At 39.1% G+C, this 21,918-nt stretch overlaps 1 protein-coding gene across 1 annotated transcript in view; it reads right to left on the bottom strand.

Annotated features, from left to right (window-relative positions):
• Positions 1-21,918, bottom strand: part of LOC132651052 (zinc finger protein 120-like) — a gene marked incomplete at its 5' end in the record, with an annotated part of 65,336 nt that overhangs the window by 42,324 nt on the left and 1,094 nt on the right. The window lies entirely within an intron of this gene.

Genomic DNA, 21,918 nt, shown 5'->3' with positions numbered 1-21,918 from the left:
CCCCTTTGTTCTTATAAAGGGCAGCCACCCAGTGAGTTTGTAATAAAGGACCCGTGGGTGTTTTACATCGGACTCAAAGTCTGTCGGTCATTTGGGAACTTGAATCTGGGTATTTCAGTCTGTAATCATTTTTTACTATGAAGTAATTCCTTTGTCTCAGACATATAAAAGCTATGAACAGACAATAGCAAGAATGAAGCCCATTGGAATTTGCTTTATCTGTGAATTGTGAGTATGTAAATATGTATATTGATGTGTTTGCATGAAATATATATATATGTATATTTTGTACATTACATGAGTGTATGTCAATTTTCTGGCTGTAAGGAGATCCTTTTTATCATCCATGCAATATGTTTGTGAATATATACAGGTTTATATGTCTGATCATTTGTTTATATGCATGCATGAGGGAACCAGCTGGTCGAAAATGTGTTCCCCAAGGACAGCCTGAACATGCTACAATTTCAACAGGGGAGATGCTAGCTGACATCAACATCATCATTTTATGTAAGCTTGTGGGAATTTCTTAGTAAAATTTCCTGTTCCATCCACTTTTTTTTCAGTGAGCTTATGTGCCTGAGACCTCTTCCCCCCATTTCTCTTTAATTTGCAGGAGGTTAATGGGCCCCTAAACCTCTACCAGCCCTCTGAGCCTACAGTAGAGAGAGGACAGAGGATTGCCACTGAGCCCATAGAAGCCTGAAGAAAGTCTATGATTCAACAAGCCTGGAACTCCTTGTCAGTCTAATTAAGACCACCTGTTGTTAAAGAATAAGGACTTTAGGGAAAGAGTGATTTTGGTGGCAAAGAGAGCAGAAAACCTTAAGTGGCTTAGCTGGTAAAGTGGTAGGCTCCAAGTCTGGAGGTTGGGGTTCACACCTAAATAAAACTATTTACTTCCTCATCAAGATGCCCAAATAAATTAAGTTTAGGTATACACAAAGATACAGATATCAGTACCTGAACCTGAATTCACCTGCCTCAGTTTTTCCTTTCTGGGTATTGACTTCTGGATATTAACACTTACAAATTATTTTAAGTCTATAATTTCATTACAAAATTTCTTCCTTCCCTTTTCTCCCTCCAGTACGTCCCACATGTTCCCATCTTCTCACCTTCAAATTCACAGCTTCTTTCTTCATGGTTATTTCATGTGTTATATATAGACATGTATTTTGAAAAATAAACTGCTGATTTTTTTTATAATGTTATCTGTATGTATGTTTTCAGGGCTGAACAACATATTTCCTTTTATAAGGAAACTGAATGTTCTAAGTGATTGTAGTTAAGTTATAGTTAAATATGATGAAAATAAAAGCAATAATAATCATATTTTAAATCTAGAGATAACACCAAAATCAACAAAATAATGGGAATTTATAAACATGTTCCAGTAAAACCTTAGTAGTAAGAGACTCAATTTAACACAAAGTGGCAAAAATTGTTAAACAAAAAAATTGACTAGAATTTTTGCTGCCTTTAAGAAAGTTTAATACATCAATCATAGTGATTTGATTTATTATTTTTATTTCTATTATTTTTCAGTTCTGATATAACTTCAAGCATAATATAACATCATCATTACCTGTCTTCATTCCTCCTTCTAAACACTCCCATACATTCCTCATTGCTCTTTTGTGAAATTGTGGTGTCTTTTTTCATTATTACACACACACACACACACACACACACACACACACACACACACACACACAATGTTGGATCATAGCAATAGAAACACTAACAAAGAAAAAATCTTAGACTGGAAAATGCTTCCCCAAAAACTACCCCATGCTCAAGAATAACTGCCAGAACCCACAATTTATTAATGAAACGTTAGAGGCAGGACTAAGACCAGAAATTTATACACTAAACCACCATGATATGTTCTCCCCATCAAGCCACTTAAAACCTGCAGCCCATGGTACTACAGCGCAGAATCTCCACTCCTCCCCCCTCAAAAAGACTAGTGCATCAGTGTTCTGTTTGAGAGAAAAATCCTCCATCTGGACATGCCTGTCTTCTCTCTTTTAATTCCATGTCAACTGCATGAATCCTGATCTAACAGACACTACAATGTGCATTGAGGAAAGCAGAGAATCATAGGTTCATATTTTAAATGACTTTATTCAACTAAACTTTAAATTGTAAAAAAAAAATGTTGACTTCTACAGTTATAAAATCTAACAACATTAAATCAAGATGAAGTAAATTATTTAAACAGACACAACACAAACTGATAAAAACAGTAATTCACATCTCTCAATTAAATGTAAAAATAAAAGAAAGCAAGCCTAGGTCCAGAGATTCAGCATGAATTCTACAAGGGTCTCAAAGTACTCACTGCAATACTCCTCAAAGTATTCCACAGAAGAGAAAAGAATAAATAAAAGGAAAAATATTCCAAATTTTTGTTGAGATCCCAGTATTATCTTGATAAAAAAAATCAACTTCTGAAAATTAATAATGCAACCTAATATTGTTAACTAATTAATAACTTGTGTTAAAAAACTTCTATATAGATACACAGTCATGTGTACAAGAGATGTACTAACTTACCTAATATACTATGACTAGAAGCTGTGATTACAGATTTTGTCAATATCAATGACAAATATTACTGCTTCACATAATACTAAAAATTACATAGTATACTAAACATTCACAGTTCTTTTATTTACTTACCATTGACTGAATGAAAAGTTCAATTAACTTGCTCAGCCATCTTCTCAATAATACCCTCCTTGAAGGCATGTATGTTTAAATGAGTCTTAAGTTATATCTTGTTGGTTTGAAACCCACACATTATACTTATCACTAACATCTTGAGATATGGCCCAGTCTCAGGAGCACTGTCTGTGTTCTAAAATTTAATAATGGAAACACAGTTTTGGTTTCACCTTCATCTTACCTTATTAATACTCAATAATCTATGAAAGCATTTACTTTTCAATTACTGCTGACTGTTGGACAAGCTATTTATCATCCACAAAAGGATCTTCTTAGAGTTTTGTGTCATAAATATAGATTGTATTTTAGGTGAAATGGCTGCTTTGGATATGATCCCTTTGTCTGTATCTTAAGGTATTGGACATATTGAATGAAATTATAAAAATTTTGGTTCTTTTAACTTGTTATATTTTTCAATTGATTACCCATACATCTTTTTTATGACTTCTTTGTCATTTTTATTAAATTTTTTATTCTTTTATATTATTATAGTTTATTCATTTTGTATCCCATCTGTAGCCTCCTCCCTCATCTCCTCCCAAGCCCCTCTCTAAGTCTACTGATAGGGGAGGTCCTCCTCCCCTTCCTTCTGCCCCTAGCCTATCAGGTCTCATCAAGACTGGCTGTATTGTCTTCCTGTGTGGCTTGGCCATGCTGCTTAGAGTAGGTGTTCAAAGAGCCAGCCACTGAGTTCATATCAGAGATAGAATTTCATCTCACACTAATAAAATATTTTCTGAAATACATTTAAATTTAATGTCTTCAAATCAGTGCTTTCAGTCCCCAAATCATGTAAGATAATTACCAATATAGTCAAATAGCCTGTGATAGAACCTTTTTCCATTTAAACTTATATATTTAATTATAAGAAGAAAAATATTGTATTGGCTTGACCACAGTAAATTACTTGCCGATGATCTTAGATCCTAATGCTTCCTGTGCTTATGTGTGAGGCTTCCCTGCCATATTAGAAGCCCCAGCTTGTTTTAGTCTTCTTTAGACCCATTTCTGTTTTGCTCAACAGTATTTTATGAAGGGCATAGGCCACTGCATTCCATATATTGTAGATGGACTCACAATTGGTCATCACACTATTTTTTTCTGGTTTAATCTTTATTGAAATATTTGCTGGGTATTGTGTATGACTTTCAGATAGCAAAGCAGGAAGTAAGCAATTAAAATTGTCAATCCAGAATTTATGGAAATAAGACTCTGCTGGGTACTGGGAGGGTGTAGGTGCCTCAAGAAAATGGTTTAAGCCAGTGATAGTTCTTGTCTTTGAATATGAGAAGCTTCCTCTGAAAAAGTTTACCAAACCCTTCTTATTTGATACAGACTCTAAATATAATGTGTTGTTTTGCCATGTTCCACACCTTTTTTTCTGGTTGAAAATATTTTATTTATCGTGCAGAAAAACATCAATTATTCATGTCACTATAGAATACCTGCACATTTACCTGTGTATGTTGGTTCAAATAAAGCATATCAACACTAAATCGTACCCATGTTTCAATTAGCTGGGAGTTTTTCTGTAAAAACCACACAGATATCTTTCTTACTTTTCTTCTTCCCTTTCCTCTTCTTTATCCTCCTCCTTTTTGTCTCTGCCCACGTGTGTATGCTTTCAGGCCAGCAAAGGTGACAGGATTCTTATGTACTGAGTCCCAAGAACCCTAACAACAAAGCACAGAGCACCTTAGCTACTCAGGCCCCTGCACCCTCAACACTATTTATACACTGTTCAGCATGTGTGTATACCCTCAGGTCAACAGCTGCGGCGCGATCCTTATGTACTGAGACCAAGTACCCTAACCACTAAGAACAGAGCACCTTACCTAATCAGTCTCCAGCACCCTAAAAATTATTTATAGTGTCCTGCCTTATTGCTTACCTGAAGGCTAGCTGAGGGCACCTATACAATCTATACAAGGTCGTGCACAGCCTGAACCCCTGGCAGTGTGCACCCACCTCCTCCAGGATGCATGCAGACATGGTGGGAGCCTCACGAACAAGCCACTCATGGACTTCAGAGAGACAGAAAGATGGACAGCCTCCCCGTGTGAGTGGGACTCAGAGTTTAGGCAAACAGCTTGGGATAAGAAGGATGCTGACGAGGGAAAGCCAGTCCTACAGTGGCGCAGGTTAGCAGAAGTCCCGCCCTTTCAGTCTTTGCTCCCGGATCCACCCTACTGGGAGCAGAGACTTCCAGGATCAGAGTCTCCAAGGCCATACCACCATCTCCCTGGCCTGGCCGCTGCTCCGGGGATGTAAACACAAAGCTTCTAGTCACATACAGAATTCTATCCCTTCAGGTCCCACTTCAGAGTGCTCCCTGGTCAGGGAAGTACCAACCATCCCAAGATTTATTGCAGCAGAGGTCCACCTGCCTGATAACTACAAACATGGCTTCAGACCATGGACTTCTGGGATTGTAGCTGAGAACTGTATAAACGGTATACTGGCGTTGCAATGCATACTGGGATTGCTTAGAGTCAGGCATCTATGTCTCTGCCAGTATTCTGCCTGGACTGTGGTCTGGGTGCCACCTAGGAATCCCAGAATCTACCACGTGCTATTCCCAATAAAAAGTGTCCTTCTTCCTCAGCTTCGCTCACTTGGTGAGAAGCCTGGAAGTAGGAGGCTCAGAAAGCCTCTTCATGCTGCTATAAGCAGCTGTGGCCCATTGTCATCCTCAGAGCCCACGCAGCCTTTCCCCTGGTCTCCCTGCAATGCTGTAGTGTCCCTGGGATCACAACTGGCCAGGAGCTGCGTGAGGTCATCGCACAGCCACTTTTCCCAGAAGTCACCACATCAGAAGCTGGTGGTGCTGCTTCATTAAAACATGTCCAGTCCCTGGCATTTTGAGAAGGTAGTCTTGGGTCTTTGCGCCTTTGATTATAGCATTGGGAGTCAGACACAGATAATCTTTTAAAATATTAAAAAAAAAATAAAGCCGGTGTGTCGGCACATGCCTGCCACCCCAGCATTCCTGCAAGCAGTGGAAAGCATGTCTCTGACTTTTTAAATATTCATTTATTTATTATATTACAATGTTGTCTGCATGTACACCTGCACACCAGAAGAGGACACCAGATCTCATTGTAGATGGTTGTGAGCTACCATGTGGTTGCGGGGAATTGAACTCACGACCTCTGGAAGAACAATACAGTGCTCTTAACCTCTTAGCCATCTCTCCAGCTCTGGGTCTCTAAGTTTTATTCACCCAAAAATCCCACTGCCAAATGAATTGTACAGTTTTGTTTGACAGTAATTAATACTCTATTCTCATCATTAAACATAATGATGAACTGTTGGAGGGACAGCTCAGTGGTTAAAGTGGTGCTTACTCCTCCAGATGGACATAGGTTCAATCCCCAACACCTACCACTGTGTGTGAATCCAGTTCCAGCGGATCTCACACCCTCACACAAACAAAATGGCTAAGAGATATTTTTCTAAAAAAATAACATTTCTTAAATATGAGAATAAAAACTCTGATCTCAGAAGGACTGTGAGGATGGCAGCAATGTCTGATTTAACATCTGTGCAAGCACAGGCACACACACACAGATAATAATCAGAGGTCCCCTCATCCAGCCACTCAGAAATCTTATAAAAAGATTAGGATATAAGAAACCCTCCCTTAATCAAATCCTTAAAAATCTAAGGTCTTACCAGGCATGGTTGCACAACCTTTAATCCAAGCACATGAGAGGCAGACACAGGCTGTATCTGTGAGTTCAATGTTGGCCTGGTTGACAAAGTCCAGGACTGTTAGGATCCAAGAAATGATGATGTGCACAGCAGATTTTATATGAAAGAGGTTTATTGGAAGAAGATGAAGAGAGAAAAAGAAGGAGAATGAGAGACAGGATGAGGAAAGGGAGGGGATGCCTTGACAGGAAAGGGGAGAGGGTAAGAGGGCAAGAGAAGAGAGGGCAAGAGAGACAAAGTGGCAGGTTGAACCTGTTAAGAAGCAACATGCAACCATGCCTGCCAGGTGTAGCTATTTGGTCAGTGACACATGATGACATCATAGGTTGCTAGGTAACTGAGAAGCAGGCTGTCTAAATGCTAACTTTCTTCCCTTTTTCTATAATTAAAAAACTAAAGACCTTGGGCTGCTTCTCATGTAAGGCAAGTTAAAGTATATACATTTAGGTTCATTGGAAGCAGCTCTTGGTTGCCGAGAGAGAGAGAGAGAGAGAGAGAGAGAGAGAGAGAGAGAGAGAGAGAGAAATAATAACAAAATATCCAGATTACATGGTCAAGAGGAGAAGAATCCACTGCCCTGGAAAGTTCAGGGTAGAGGGTTGGCTGTAGAGTTGCCAGCCATGCAAGCTAACAGGTAAGGACTGAGGAATGCTGGGAGAACCTGGAACTACCTGTACTGGGACTGAAACACATCATGCTGGGCTTTTGATAATAATAAGTGAATAACGGGTGTAGATTCTCTTCTGGATATGTCCTGCTGATACTGGGGGGCTCTGTAGGTAGGTCAAAAGGCTGAAACTCTGGTTAAGTCCAGGAAGAACAAGCTGTTTTGATGCTGTTTAGTGTTTGTGAGAACATCCATGGCTGGGAGAAAAACTGCAAGTCCAGCTTGAGGAAGTGTGTGAGGTCAGACTGGAATACTTGTGGTAGATGCTTTGGTGCTGTTGTGGATATAGGAAATATCTGCATCTGGCAGGATACTGAAAAAAATATATTTGTATTTTATATATCTGTATATATATATATATATGTATATTTGTATTATATATTTGTATTCTTTCTATATATGTATTATATATTTGTATTCTGTCTATATATATATACATATATATATGTATATATGTATTATATATTTGTATTCTTTCTATATATATGTATTATATATTGGTATTCTGTCTATATATATATACACATACATATATGTATATATATAATACAAAGTCAAGTAAGTTATGCAGAAAATTTATTCAGGTGTACATTTAAAACTTTTGAGAGAGAGAACAGAGTTGGAAACTTTGGGTCAAAGAGACTTGAACATGGGAACCTCCATTTAATTAAAGTAACTTCCATTTACCAAATCACTGGCTGTAATTAGGAAGGGTCTGCTTTGGGTCTGTCATTTAAGAAAATTGAAGTCAAGTTTGGTTACAGAGGTGTGTAAGCTTAGAGGCACTTAAAGTGAGCACTAGCTGTAGAAATCTTAAGTTCTCCAGAAGACATCCCAGAAGAGAATCTAGAGGAATGGAAGAATGGACTATTTACTGGAGAGGTAGGAGTCAGTGACTGTCACGGCATCCAAAGAGCAAGGTTTAATTATAGTAGTATGTACAATCTGTTCCAACAGCTGGTCAGCACTGGCCAGAGATCAAGGGCACAGTAGCATATAGCAGATATGGTTTACCTAGCTAGGATTTTCATAGACAAGTGAGAGGTGGATGGAGAGAAACCATGCCAGTAGAAGGAAAGTCTTAACCAAGAGAGAAGGAGGTCCTAGGTGAATGGTTTGAATGTAGGTTGGTGAGAATGGTAGGATTTGCCCCAAGCAGAAGTGAAGACTCACCAAATGGCTGGTGTTGGATGTATGGATGTAGCAAGGAATTGATACCAACCAGAAGGAAAGACTCACCAATAAGCCAGTGTTGGATGTAGGAATGCAGCAATCAGGTAGCCAGGAAAGGGAAGTCCCAAAACCAGGGAAAGGGGAAGAATACCACCCTCTGATATAGACAATAAGTGTAGTCCTTACTTGGAGCCCAATTGACCCGAGAGGTGGATTCAGATGAATTACCTTCAGTTTACAAGAATTATTTTTAAGTTTTATGAAGGAGATAAAACTTTAGACATGTTAGCATAACAACTGTAATCTGCACTGAAATATAACTTGTAGAAAATGGAGTAGACATACAATTTGTGTTAACATGATAAGCATTCTTTAAGGTGAGCTCTGAGAAAGCAAAAAACTTTTGTGAAGTTGAAGGGACAAAAGCTCACTTGATCTTAACCTTATAGAGATTTAAAATGGAACCATGAAAGTGTGTAGTATAGTGGAATGTTTTGAATTAGAGTCAGATTAATAAATCAGAACTCTATTGATAAAGGTCAAAGCTCGGGACCATCAAAGTAACAGTAGCATAGCAAGAGGAGGAAATATTAAGCCTTTTTACCTATTTAGGATACCTTAAATCACCTTAGACCTTGCAACATTTATATCTTGCATTTACCAACCTTAAAACATTTAAACTTGCAAACATCTATAAGTTTTCACCAACCTTAAAATATTTTCTTAGATACTCAAACATCATTAGGCCTAAGAATCTAGTCACTTACCATGAGACATAGTTGAGAGTGTTATGAACATTTATTGTCCTTTAGCTACCAAGATGACAAAAGGTTATATCCTGGCCTATTTCTTGAGTCTGACAACAAGGCATGTTGTGTCTAGGACTGACAGTAAGAGCTCTAGGACCCAGGCTTAAGCCTGGTCTCCTGCATCTGAACAGAACTCAGAAGACATCTGAAGTCTCCCAAGACAGAAGTTGGTAACATGTCTGTGTGACCCCTTGTAAGGCCAAAACAGACCTGTAATGTTATCCTGGGGTGAGCGAGGGTGGTGGAGGTCTCCGAATCAAGGAGCCATTTGTCCTTTGCCAGGCCAAGGAGTTGGAAGGCTGGAATTGTCTATGGCTCTTGTGTTGGTTGAGCCTCCATGGCTGGGCACAGAGAACAAGCCTGCATGGGAACATTTTGACTTCCAGAGGCAGTCTGCCAGCAGGCAGCCATGGCTTGTTGAGGCAGCTATGTGACCAGCATTTTCTGGCTGCATTTGAAACACTCATCTATGGAATTGACTTTTGGCTATACCCCAGTGGAATGGGGCATTGCAGACCTCTTGTTTTCTGTGCGGGAAAGCCAAATGCCTGAGCCCAGCAGCCAAGTTCTGGAGCATACTTTTTGCTGTAGGTGAGCCTTTCGGGAAGGCTCTTTCTATACTTTTACCAACTCCTGTATGGTGACCTAAGGACCATTCTCAGCTGTTTATTAAAGAAGGCAGTGAGACCATGTTTGCATCTGTAGGACTATAAATATATTTCTGGATTTGTTAGAGGACTTGATCAGCTATGAGATGACTGACTATTAACTAGCATTTGTTAACCATCAAATATTAGGACTTTAGGTTTTGTTCCTGTTAAGTTGGAGCCTTAAAAGTCATTAATATAGTCCATTCAAGTGACAACACAGAAATTTTATTGTATGATTTAGTATATAATATATAAAAAGTTTATAGCTTATAAAAGTCTAAGGCTATAGAACACATTAATAATGATACCATTTTTTAAGAAAAGAAGATCAAGCATATTTTAACCTTTTGATAGTGAAGATATAGCACAATGATCAAGTTTTAACATAAATAAATGCCTCTAAAATTAATAGATCCTAATTTATTATAACAATTATTAAAGTATTATTACTAATGGTACATAGTAACCCTTGAGTTATGAGTTTTAAAACAAACAATAGAGCAGAACAGTATAAAACGATTTTAAATTTACATTTGAATTTAGTATAGCAAACCTGTTAGCCAGAAAGCCTAATGGTGAATCTGGATCACAGGCAGTTCATAGCAGGAGACACAGCATTTATTAATTTAGGAATTGATAAAGACATAGGCAGTTAGACATACATTTTAAATTAGCTTAATTTGAAGACTTTTTTAACTTTGCAATTTTAGCATTATAAAAGTTATTTTGAACCAGGGCTGAATCATATATATTGTAAAACATAACTGAATTTTAATAGATACCAATTTAAAATGAGGCTTGTTGTTGTCCTAGTCTAAAAGGAGATAAAATAAACAGAGTTAGTTATGATTAAGGGAATCTTATGTATGTAAGCACAGAGAAAATTATAAAAATAAGTACATAAGAATTTATAGCATTTAAATATATTTATATATTAAGAGCATACTGTACAGAAATCAGGAAGAAAAGATTTTTAAAAGCTTGGAAGTAGTACCTTTGAAGTCAGAAATATTGAGAGCCAGTGTTTATAATGTGCTGTATGGAGTTTTGCAGGAATGAGGGTGGAGCAAGTACATGGTGTGGCTTCTCTATTTTAAAATCAACATGGCAGCTTGGCATGTGTGGTGTGCAACTGTGGCAACACAGAGAGGCCAGGTGCTTTCTGGTGGGAAGGCTGTAATGCCCTGGTTTGAAAATCTGCCTGCATGTGGCACAGCTGATTGGAAGTCTGCACAACTGAAAACCCTCCTCTGCAAGACAGCCTCTCAGGGCAGGCATTCAGCAGGAAATTTAAAATCTCTCCCATGGGGCCTGAGGCAGCAGTGCAATTTAAAGCCATCTCTGTGTGCACAGGGTCCCCAGCAATTGCTTACCTAACAGCAATAGCTTAGAAGCAGGCTGTGTCTGCGTCTGAAGTGGCAGTTTCAGCGTATGGTGTGAGCAGTTTCCTCAAACTGGTTTTGGTGCATCCTGAGTTAGCTTCCTCCCTGGTGCTTGGTGGTCAGAGCATCTGACAGGATGCTGAGTCTGAGCAGCCTTGAGCAGAGGTACAGGCGTGTGCAGTAAGGGCAGCTGAGAGAAAGTGTAGGTTTTAAATTGTGGTTAGGGATAGATAGAACAGGAAAAAATATTGCAGGCCTCTTGGTGAGATTAAAGGGGTCCTTTAATGACTAGACCGGGTGCTACCAGGACAGTCCTTCCTGACAAAAAGCCCAGATGTCAGGACCAATGAAATGATGATGCACACAGCAGATTTTATATGAAAGAGGTTTATTAGATGGAAATGGAGAGAGTGAGAAGGGGAGATTAAGACATAATAGGGAGAGGAGAGTAGTGTGCCCCAACAGAGAAAAGGGAGATGATAAGAGACAAGAGGGCAAGAGAGAGACAAAGTGGCAGGTTGATCCTTTTGAGGAGAAACTTAACGATGCCTGTCAGGTGTGGCTACCTGGCAGATGACATATGATGACATCAGGGATGCTAGGCAACCCAGAAGCAAGCTGCCTAAATAGTAACAACTGTACCTTGGTACCTGGAAGAACACACCTCCTCTTATCCAGGCAGGCCCTGATTGGCCAGTGTGTCTTGAGTGACATGAGCCCCTCACTTAGGGTTAGAGTGTGCAGAAGGGAAAAAAGCATAACACTACCAGTACCAGGCTTCCTGTTCAGGGCCATGCCTTTTCAAGATCTGCACACATTTGTATTTCAGTAGCCCTTGTGACTGACTGTCCTCCAACAGTGTACAAATCTGTATTTCCATCCAGCTTCAGGACCCACCACTCTATCGAGCTGTGCTCAGCAGCCTGCTACTCCCATTTGTGGGCAATGACCTTCCACTCACCATTTTGGGAATTTGGGGCTTGAGTGAGCTTCCCTCACAACATTCAGCAGCAGCTCTCACATCTCATCACAGGCAGATGTTCAAGCTTGCTCAGAAACAGAGCAGAACCTAGAGCAGGGCACCCAGAAGGACCCGCCTTCTCTTTAGACTAGACTCCCTGATTGGCCAGTGAGTCTTGAGTGACATGAGCACCTCTATTAGGGGGAGACTTTGCTGAGGGACACAGCATAATACTACCAGGCCCAGATTTCCAGCCCAGGGCTGTGCCTTTTCCACACCTGCAGAGACTTGCATTTCAGTAGCACTTGTGCCTGTCTTCCATCTGTCTTCCGACCTTTCCTCAGGCGGGACCCACCACTCCAGCTAGCTCTGCTCAGCAGCCTGTTCTTCCCATTTATGGGCAGTGACCCTCCACTCATCATTTTGGGATTTGGAACTTGCTTGAGTTTCCCTCACAAAACCTAGCAGCAGTGCTCAGAGCACCTCACACCGAATCATTCAAGCATGATCAGCTACAGAGAAGAACCTCCAGCATAACTAGCTGAAGAACTGCCTCCTAGCCTGACAGGCAACTCTCACCAATGGACCATTCCTCCAGACAAAAACTAATCTGTTGGCCTGCCAGCTCAAATGGGAAGCTGTCCTGGGACTTGGGAACACAGGAAAAAACAGCTCTGAGGTGGGACAGGGTCCCCATAGAATGGAATCCTGAGACATGAGAGCCCAAGAACCACACAACTCTGAGAGGAGGTCTCTACAGCATTAAGTGCTACAGCTTCCATGGAAGGGTATCCCCAATTGAACTGAGGAAGTACATCAGGATCTTCAGCTCTAATCCTTTGCCTCTTCTCTGCTGTGCTTCTTGGCTCTTTCCACTAAGAGTCAGAGCATCCAGTAAACCTCAAAAAAAAAAAAAAGGATTTATATTGGAGGATCCAGCGAGTGGAAGAAGAAATCCAGGAGTGGCTGCCTCTTCTCCCTGGAGATGGCAGCAGAGAAGCGAGCAGACAGTCTTCATAGGAGATTTGTTATGGGGTAGAGCTTTCTAGGGCAGAGATTTTCAGAGTGAGGATTGGTAGGATTTCAAGTTCTGAGCTTTGGGGAGTTCAGGATTTCCTGGGGTTTTTTTTGTTTGTTTGTTTTTGTTTTTTGTTGTTCAGAGATTGGTCTGATCTCCAACTCAGGGATAATTTATGTGTGTGGGGGGGTTAATTTAGGAATTGATGGGCTTTCCTGCTCAAATATTAGTGAATTTTTGTTTAGAGTTTTCACTTAAACTTAGCATAATCTGGGATGGGTCCTACATAGGGGATGGAGATGCCCTTTGTGACAGTTACAGAGGCAAAATGGAATTATGACAGTTACAGTAGTGTGCAGGAGAGGGTCCCATGGACTCCTGTCTCAAGGGGTTCACAGACTTCAATTCTGAGCTAAACAAAACAACTTTTCTCAAATAAACTCTGAACTTATGCTGAGTGGACAGATACCTGGCTTTGGTCCCTGGCTCACCATGCCAGACCATGTATAGCTCCCTGCATCAGGGGAATGACTAGTTTATTCATTCAGAGATGGTTCTGGAGCTCACTCACTAGCTCCAAATGGATAAGTCAGTTAGGAGCAGCCCCACCTGAGGCTTCAAGAGCTGCTGCCTTCTCCTCCTTTTATGGCTTTATACATTCTTTCATATCAGTTTTCAGATTTACACACTTAGTGTCCTTTGAAAAACAAATGGTATTTCACCCCTTTATACTACTGTAAATAGCACAACTGAAATGATGTATTAAAAACTGTTGGCTATATTCAATTTGCAGCATAAGTTCAATGCAATCCAAAGAAAATTTCTACAAATGTATAAGAGGAAATTTCTACAAATGTATAAGATCCCAAAGCTATGTGTCATGTTAAAAAAAAAAAAAAACCTAAGAATTCTCAAAAGGATTACAAAGAAATTGTACACAAATTGGGACAATGTGACTTCTGTACTTAGCACAAAGCTAAAACAATCAAGAATATGTACAGTATTTCTGAAAGAATGAGGGGATGGTAAGATACAGCCAAAAATGCATGCCTAAAATATATTCACGTTCTAACCAAATGATCTAAGGGAACTATGGAAAGAAAAATGTGAATTTGACCTGTAAGTTTTCATTCTATGTGCAAAAAAATACATGAAACAGACTTCACAGCTCCTACAGAAACAACTGCAAGTGATACCTTAATACTGTTGTATTTCTAACCCTTCAGCTACTACTGATCTCTCTTCCAAACAGAGAGGCCCCATACTCAAGCAGTCTCTGTGGGAAATAATGTTTATCAAAAGGTGGGCTATGGCTCTGCAGCCCTTCACCCCCAATTGTGTATTCAAGCAAATCCAGCCCTATTGAATCCCATATACATAACAAGGATGAAAAATTATTTAACATCTACTTCCTCCCACAGGGACTGTGTCACAGGATGTGGAATCTGCCATATCCAACCTACCTAACACCATCCACACCTGAGAAACCTCTGCATCTCAGAAATTGCTTTAGTATCCTTAAATTGAATTTCCCTGCATTGTGCCATTGAAACTGGTGTTACTAGAAAGCCAATAAAGATTCTAAAGATTCTAATCAAGTATTGCTGAAACATGATCCTAATCATGTCACGTCTACTAGTTTCAAAACTATGTATAGAGTTTGTCACATAAAATTGGATGTAGAAGGCAAGGTTCAGAACTTCTAGGAACAAGACTTTTTGTTTTCTAATCAGTCATCCAATAGCACACCAGAAGCAATAACTGTTTGTGCACACTGACAGTACTAGTATAACAACGATACCTTTCCACTGCCAGGGCTAAAGAGCTTCCCTGTTCCTGGGAAACCACACATGGGAAGGGTCAGATGACAAGGGCTTCTGCCCATGTCACCCAATAGACCAATAGAACCACAGTCTGACCCAGGTCCATGTCATTCCCAGTAGACTCTTATACATAGCTCAGCAGACTTGTTTATCCTGGCCCAGGGAAAACACACTTCACACACATACCATTGTATGGTTTGTAGCCTCCCTCAGAGTGTCCAATAGCTACATCAGGGGAGAATCTAGGAAAGAACTTGAATACTATCTTCTACTGATGTTCCTGATTACTAGGCCTTGACAGAGTCTCCTATTAACTTGGACAACCCAGCTGGACCTCAGAACATTAGCAGCGAGTAGGTCTTCTACTTGGGAATCAGAGATCAAATGACTCAGACAGCTGAGGCCTTTCCAGCTAGGGGCAAACAGGGCCCTCATCTGAGAAATTTCTATTTCTGTATAATTTTCCAATCTCCAGGAGCTCTTCTTGTTCCTCTTAAAAGGCACATTCATTTCCACATTCAATTACACATTCAAAGTCCAGTGTTGATATTCCTACCTCATAGCTGAGAACCCCTGCAGCCCACCTTTAATCAAAGTCAAACATTAACAACAATTAATAAAAACAGTAGTCATCAATTTAAAATTAATGCACAGTAAATGAAACCTGCCTTCTAGCTTGACAGGCAAGTCTCCCTGGAGACACTGATTGGCCAGTGTCTTGAGTGACAGGAGCCCTTCCCGTAGGATTAGTGCCTGATGAAGGTACACAGTATAATAGTCCCAATCCCAGGTTAGCCATTCAGGCCCATGCCTTATCCAGACCTACAGAGATGTGCATTTCAGTAACACATGTGCCTGTCTTCCATCTATCTTTCCACCTATCCCACCAGGCAGGGCCCATCATTTCAATCAGCCCTGCTCAGTGGCCTACTCCTTCCATTTATGGGCAGTGACACACCACTCACCATGTTGGTACTTTGGAATTTGCTTGAACTTCCCTCACAACACCTAGCAGCAGTGCTCAGAGCACTTCATATGGAATCATTCAAACCTGATCAGCAACAGAGCAAAACCTCCAGCATAACTCCCTGAAGAACCTGCCTCCTGGCCTGACAGGTAAGTCTACCTGAAGGCCCTGGTTGGCTAGTTTGTCTTGAGTGACATGAACACCTTTGTTAGGGGTAGAATGTGCTGAAGGTACCTAGCCTGTTGGTTCCTGATTCAGGTCTCCTATACATGGACAAAACTTTTCTAGGTATGCAGAGATTTGTAATTCAATAACACTTGGTGCCTTATCTCAAAGCCTTCCTGTCTTCCCATCCAGCCCAGGGAGGACCCAGCACTTTACTTAGTGATGCTCATCATCCTGCACCTCCCATTTATGAACAATGACACTCCAATCACCATTATGGGCCTTCAGAACTTCCTTGAGCTTTCCTCAAAAGATCCAATGTCCACTCTCAAATCTCAGAACACTGGGGCCTTCAAGCTTGCTCAGAAACAGAGCAGAACCTAGAGTGCTGCATCTAGAAGGACCTGCCTTCTCTTCTGCATGGACGCCCTGATTGGCCATTTAATCTTGAGTGATATCAACATCTCTGTTAGGGTTAGAATTTGCTTAAGGTACATAGCATATTGGTTCCTGGTTCAGGCTTCTTATCCAAGGACAAAACTTTTCCAGGTATGCAGAGATTCACAGCAGCATTTGTCCTTGTCCTCCTGCCTTCCTGTCTGTCTTCCCATCCAGTCTAGGGAGGACTAACCACTTCAGCTTGCTCTGTTCAGCTGCCTGCTCCTTCGCTTTGTTTGTAGTGATACCAAACTCAGCAAGTAATAGCACCAATGAATACTTCCCCTTCTTCTTACTGGTATCAAGGTGGATAACTAGTATAATGAAATTGAAGTGGAGTTATCAGTCTGTCCCACAATTACAGAAAGAGAGTTTAGGAAACAAGGGTTTGAGTTTTTTTTCTTTATGTTGTGTTCAAGTAAACTGCAGCTACTTTTTAAATGTTAGGCATGAGACAAAGCTAACAGAAGAGCAAGAAAGTTATGATAAACACTGAAGTGCATTATTGTTAGCCTGCACATCTTCCTCAGTGAGGAAGGGAAAAAGAAACATTGATATATAATATATATATATATATATATATATATATATATATATATATATATATCATTCAAGGTTCCATAGATGAACAGAACTCATAGACTAAATCTCTATGTATATAGAAAGTTTATTCACAAGCTGTGGTCCAACTAGTCCAAACAATGGCTGACTATCAATCGAAAGCTGAAGAAGCAAATAGTTATTCAGTGCAGGTAGCTGAATATCTCAGATGGTCTTCAGTGTATAACAGAATTCAAAGGAGTAGGCTCTAATGAGAGTAAAAAAAAATGAACTTGGTAGCCAGAGGTAGGGCAAGCAGAAAAAGAGAAAAAGCTAATACTTTCAATGTCCTTTACATAGATAGAATATAATCAGACTAGACACTAGCTGTGGATGAGATTAAAGAAGGGTTTTTTCCACTTTAAAAGCTATGAGTATGAAAAATTCCCCACAGTACCCAACTCTTTGTGTTTGCCATATGTCCAGATATAGTCAAAATGACTGCCTAGACTAGCCATCACACTAGGCAATGCAGAAAAACCAAGAAAGAGGTTTTTGCTGGGGCAGGCAATAAGAGCATGTGAGGCCTTTCCAAAGCAATGGTTTTCTTCAACAAAGCAAGCACTGTGATTTCACTTAGGGAATATGGATATGGCCAAATGTGGGTTCACCTACTCTGAGCCATGCTAAATAATATCTATGCTAAATTAAATCCTACTCTGAATGTAATCACAATGTAAAATCAGAGCTTTAAGGGCACTCTTTGCACAAAGTCATGCTGAAATATATGTAATTTCAAAGAATGATGGACAGAAATGCCTTTGGAACTTTTATTTTGGACCACAATTTCCTACCTGACAATTAAGTAAATGACTCTACTAAAGTAGATTGCTCAGTAGGCAATGCCTTCTAGTAATCATGATTTCTGATCTATCAGGTTGATGTTTTAATGCTACATTTCCCATTTATACAAAGGACAGAGAGCACCAATTCACAAAACTTCAATTCAAATATACATCTGTCAGCACTGGGGCCAGTATCCTTGAGGGGAAAATGCAATGCAATATACTGTATATTTTTGGAATCGTTTTGATACATAATGCTTCCACATAACAATGGATGCTTTAGAACTTAATCTGTGGATTTGGGCATGGTGGCACACACCTAGAATAACAGCACTCAGGAAGGATGAAGCCCAAATTTGTGGCCAACCCGGTCTACAAATTGAGAACAGGACAGCCAAGGCTACACAAGGAAATTCTGTCTGTAAAACAAACAAACAAGCAGACAACTCACTCTGTGGACCAAGCTGACCATAATCTCAGAGGAATTAGCCTACCATAGACTCCCAGGTCTAGGCTGACAGGGATGCACTTCTGATCCAAATGGAGACATGTTTTTAAAATGACCTATCCTTCAATCAAGGAACGAAATGATAAAATAAGATGTACAAAGGAAACATTTTTCTTTTAATGAACAGTAGTAAATCTTCAAATGCTACAATTATTTACACCTGAAAATCATTTGTCATCAATAAGTGGGTTCTTTGCTTTGTTAATATTATCCATTTAAACTTGTTTGAGTGTGTTTCTGTGTACATACCTATGCTATGGTGTGTGTATATGTGCCAGTGAGAGGACAACTTGTTGCTATTTATTATCTGCATCCCATATGTGAGTTCTCAGCATGGAACTCAAAGAGTCTTTTAGCCAGTGACCACAATGGCCTTTATTTAGGTTGAAAAAATATTTGTGTATGTGCTAGTGTGTGAGTTTGCATATACACAGCACAATTTTACAAACGTTAAAAACATTTGTAGGAGTGATATAGGCTACTCAAAGTTTGAGCTCAAATCAAGGTTAGCAACAAACAACTTTACCCACTGAGACAATTCTCTGACATTCACTTGTAGTTCTGAGAAAGTGTTATGAACAAGTCTTTACTCCTAAGAATGAACTAACCCATTTCAAAACAAAAAACAGTAAATTATTTTCATTTGCTAATAGCATTTATTATTCAAATCACATCATTTTTCCTCCATCCTCAGATGACAATTTGTTTATAATCTGAATAGAAGACAATATTATACTGATGTACTGTTTCAACTAAGTTTATTTGAGTATCAATGAACTCGGTGGGGGAATGACTGTGGTATGTAAAACTGGCAACATAACCTTGAACAACATATAACAATGACAAACCCCACAAAGTGTCACACACACTTCATATATCTGCCATGGCCTAAGATCCCATATTTACATTACACACACACAACATGCTTTTTTGAAATACATCTCATTGCTTTTACATTATCTAACACCTCAAGATAACTCTTAGAAGTCAGTTCTCCAAGATGATGTGACATATAGTAAATATGTGAACATGAAGAAGCATGGAACTTCAAACAATATATATATATATATATATATAAACACTTACCATTGAGCATCTTAATAGTAACTAATTACTGACAACCAAACAAGACTGAAAACAAACGTCTTAATGGAATTTGTAAAAACATAGAAAAAGTACCACGCTTTCTCAGAGACCCTTCCTTGAAAACTATGACCACAGACTGCCTGATATAAATAAGCAATGGGCCACATAGATGATGGAGATCCCATTCTATACATTGCAGCAGAAAAATAACTTTCACCAAGTGGAAATGCATTAGAACATGAAAGCCACCACAGAAAGAATATCAGAACAACCTAATAAACTTCTATGAGTAGATTTGCTGCACATACAGCATACTTCAATACCTACTCCAGTGTTTCAAAATAATGACCACAACCACAGCTGGTGATCTCCTCCATTACATTTAAGTGAATATTGTAAATCATTTACTTCCTCCAAGACTATGAGAAAAACATTTAAAGGAGTTTCTTTTCTTGAAATAGAATATATTTATTATGTCCAAAGTCATCACATCTTATATAAAAATAGGTTTGCTCTCTTCTAGGAATTCTTTTCTACTTCTTGACATCAAGATGATATATAAAGATTTAACATAGTTACAGTACTAGAGACATAGATGTGAAGTTAAGACAAGTTCATTCCCAGGACCTAGGTCAGGTTTTTGACAACTTTCTGTAATTCCTGTTACAAGAAGATCAAATGGAAACCAAAATGGACAGGCATATAAACACACAAAGACACACTGAGATAATGATGGAAATTAAAATAAATTCTTAACCAAATATATGTTTACTCAAGAATGTTTTACTTGTGTAAGCATGCATTCCTGTAACTCAGGGGTTGAGGCAACTACAGTCTTATGCACAGAATTTTTCTTCGTCAAAAATTCCTTCATGTAAGTGAAATCAAATGTGTAGGGTGAAGTGAGAGAAATGAATCCTTCTAAGTTGGTGGTATCATTTGTGAATGTTTAGGAAATACAGTACTCTTGGAGGCTGTATCTTACTTGGGAAGGGCATGATAGTATTCAACTGTATTCATCTGTAGTTCACACTCTGCTTCATGCAGCAGGTTGAGGATGTGAACTCCAAGCTTCCTACTTTATCTGCCATATATGATACTTGTGATGCCCATTTCATAGTGATCCCATATCCCTCCGGAACCTTAAGGCAAATTAAAGACATTTGGAGGTTGCCTTTGACATTGTGTTTTGTCACAGAAAGGGCAATAATACACATATGTAAAATTTATAACTGGACGATTTACTTCAGGTAACTGAAGAGAATTTTAAAATCTAAAAGGTTTACCTAGTGGTTTAAATTCCTAGGCCTTTTGTCCATATCAGCTTGTAATTGGAAACAAAATTAAGATGGATGTCATAATGCATGAATACATTGTTGACACTTGTTACAATTTTCCTCCCAAATCTCCTGTAACTGAATGCAAGTTGACTTGTTAAAGACCTCAACAAATCTTTTATCCTGTTAGGTTTTCTTGAGAATGAATTCTTTCAGGTTCTCAATGACTCCTGTGATATGCAAAGGCTTTAAGAGCTTGCTCACACACTAAAGTCTTTACTCTTCTATAATGGTAATACGAAGTACAAAAGTTTACTGTACTGACTACATTCATGGAGTTTCTTTTTAGCATGACTTTTTCTCATGATTTCAAAGACAAATCCATGAAAAGGATTTACCACATTGCATATTCAGAGGGTCTCACTGAGGTATGTGTTCTTCTAAGTACGTGGAAATAAATGCATTAAGAAAAGGCTTTATCACATTGATTACATGTGCAAGGTTTCTCGCTACTATCTACTCTTTTATAGACTTGAAGTTGACTTTGACATGCAAAACATGCAAAAGTAATTTGTAGGTGTGAATTTGCTAAAAAATTTTTCTCTATGTATTGCTTTTTAGATAACAGTTCCCAATGAAATTTAGGGTGAACCCAAATTTAAGTTCATCATTCCTAGGAAAGCTGCAGACTTCCCAATAGCTGACAAGCTTTCATCATTCATCTTTTGTTTCCCAAAACACGACTGTTCCATACCATATATTCACTTCGCCAAACATAGTGACTGTCCCAAACCACATTTTCTCTTCCCTAAAACATAATACCTTTTCCTAACCACAAAAGAACAAATGGATATGACTGTTTGGACTGTAAAATCTACACTTTTGCATCAGGTGAATTCCTCAATGCCATAAACAAATCCCATATCCTTAACCATGACTGATGGAAATAACTTACTTGTAAAATGTCAGAGATGTTTATGATTTTTAACTCAGAACCTCTGTAACTTTCTGGCTTAGTGGGTGGATAGGTATCACAGTTCAGTTCCCAAGAATGTTATGTACCACTAACCAACCAGTAGTGACTGGGTGACAATAAATTTTTGTCATTTGCTTTGAACATGTGTTTCAGTTGTATTGGATTCTGTGGATCGAAAAACATAAA

This window comes from Meriones unguiculatus, assembly GCF_030254825.1.
Source record: "Meriones unguiculatus strain TT.TT164.6M chromosome 13 unlocalized genomic scaffold, Bangor_MerUng_6.1 Chr13_unordered_Scaffold_39, whole genome shotgun sequence".
NCBI classification, from domain to species: Eukaryota; Metazoa; Chordata; class Mammalia; order Rodentia; family Muridae; genus Meriones; species Meriones unguiculatus.
This window is presented reverse-complemented; position numbering and strand designations above follow the sequence as displayed.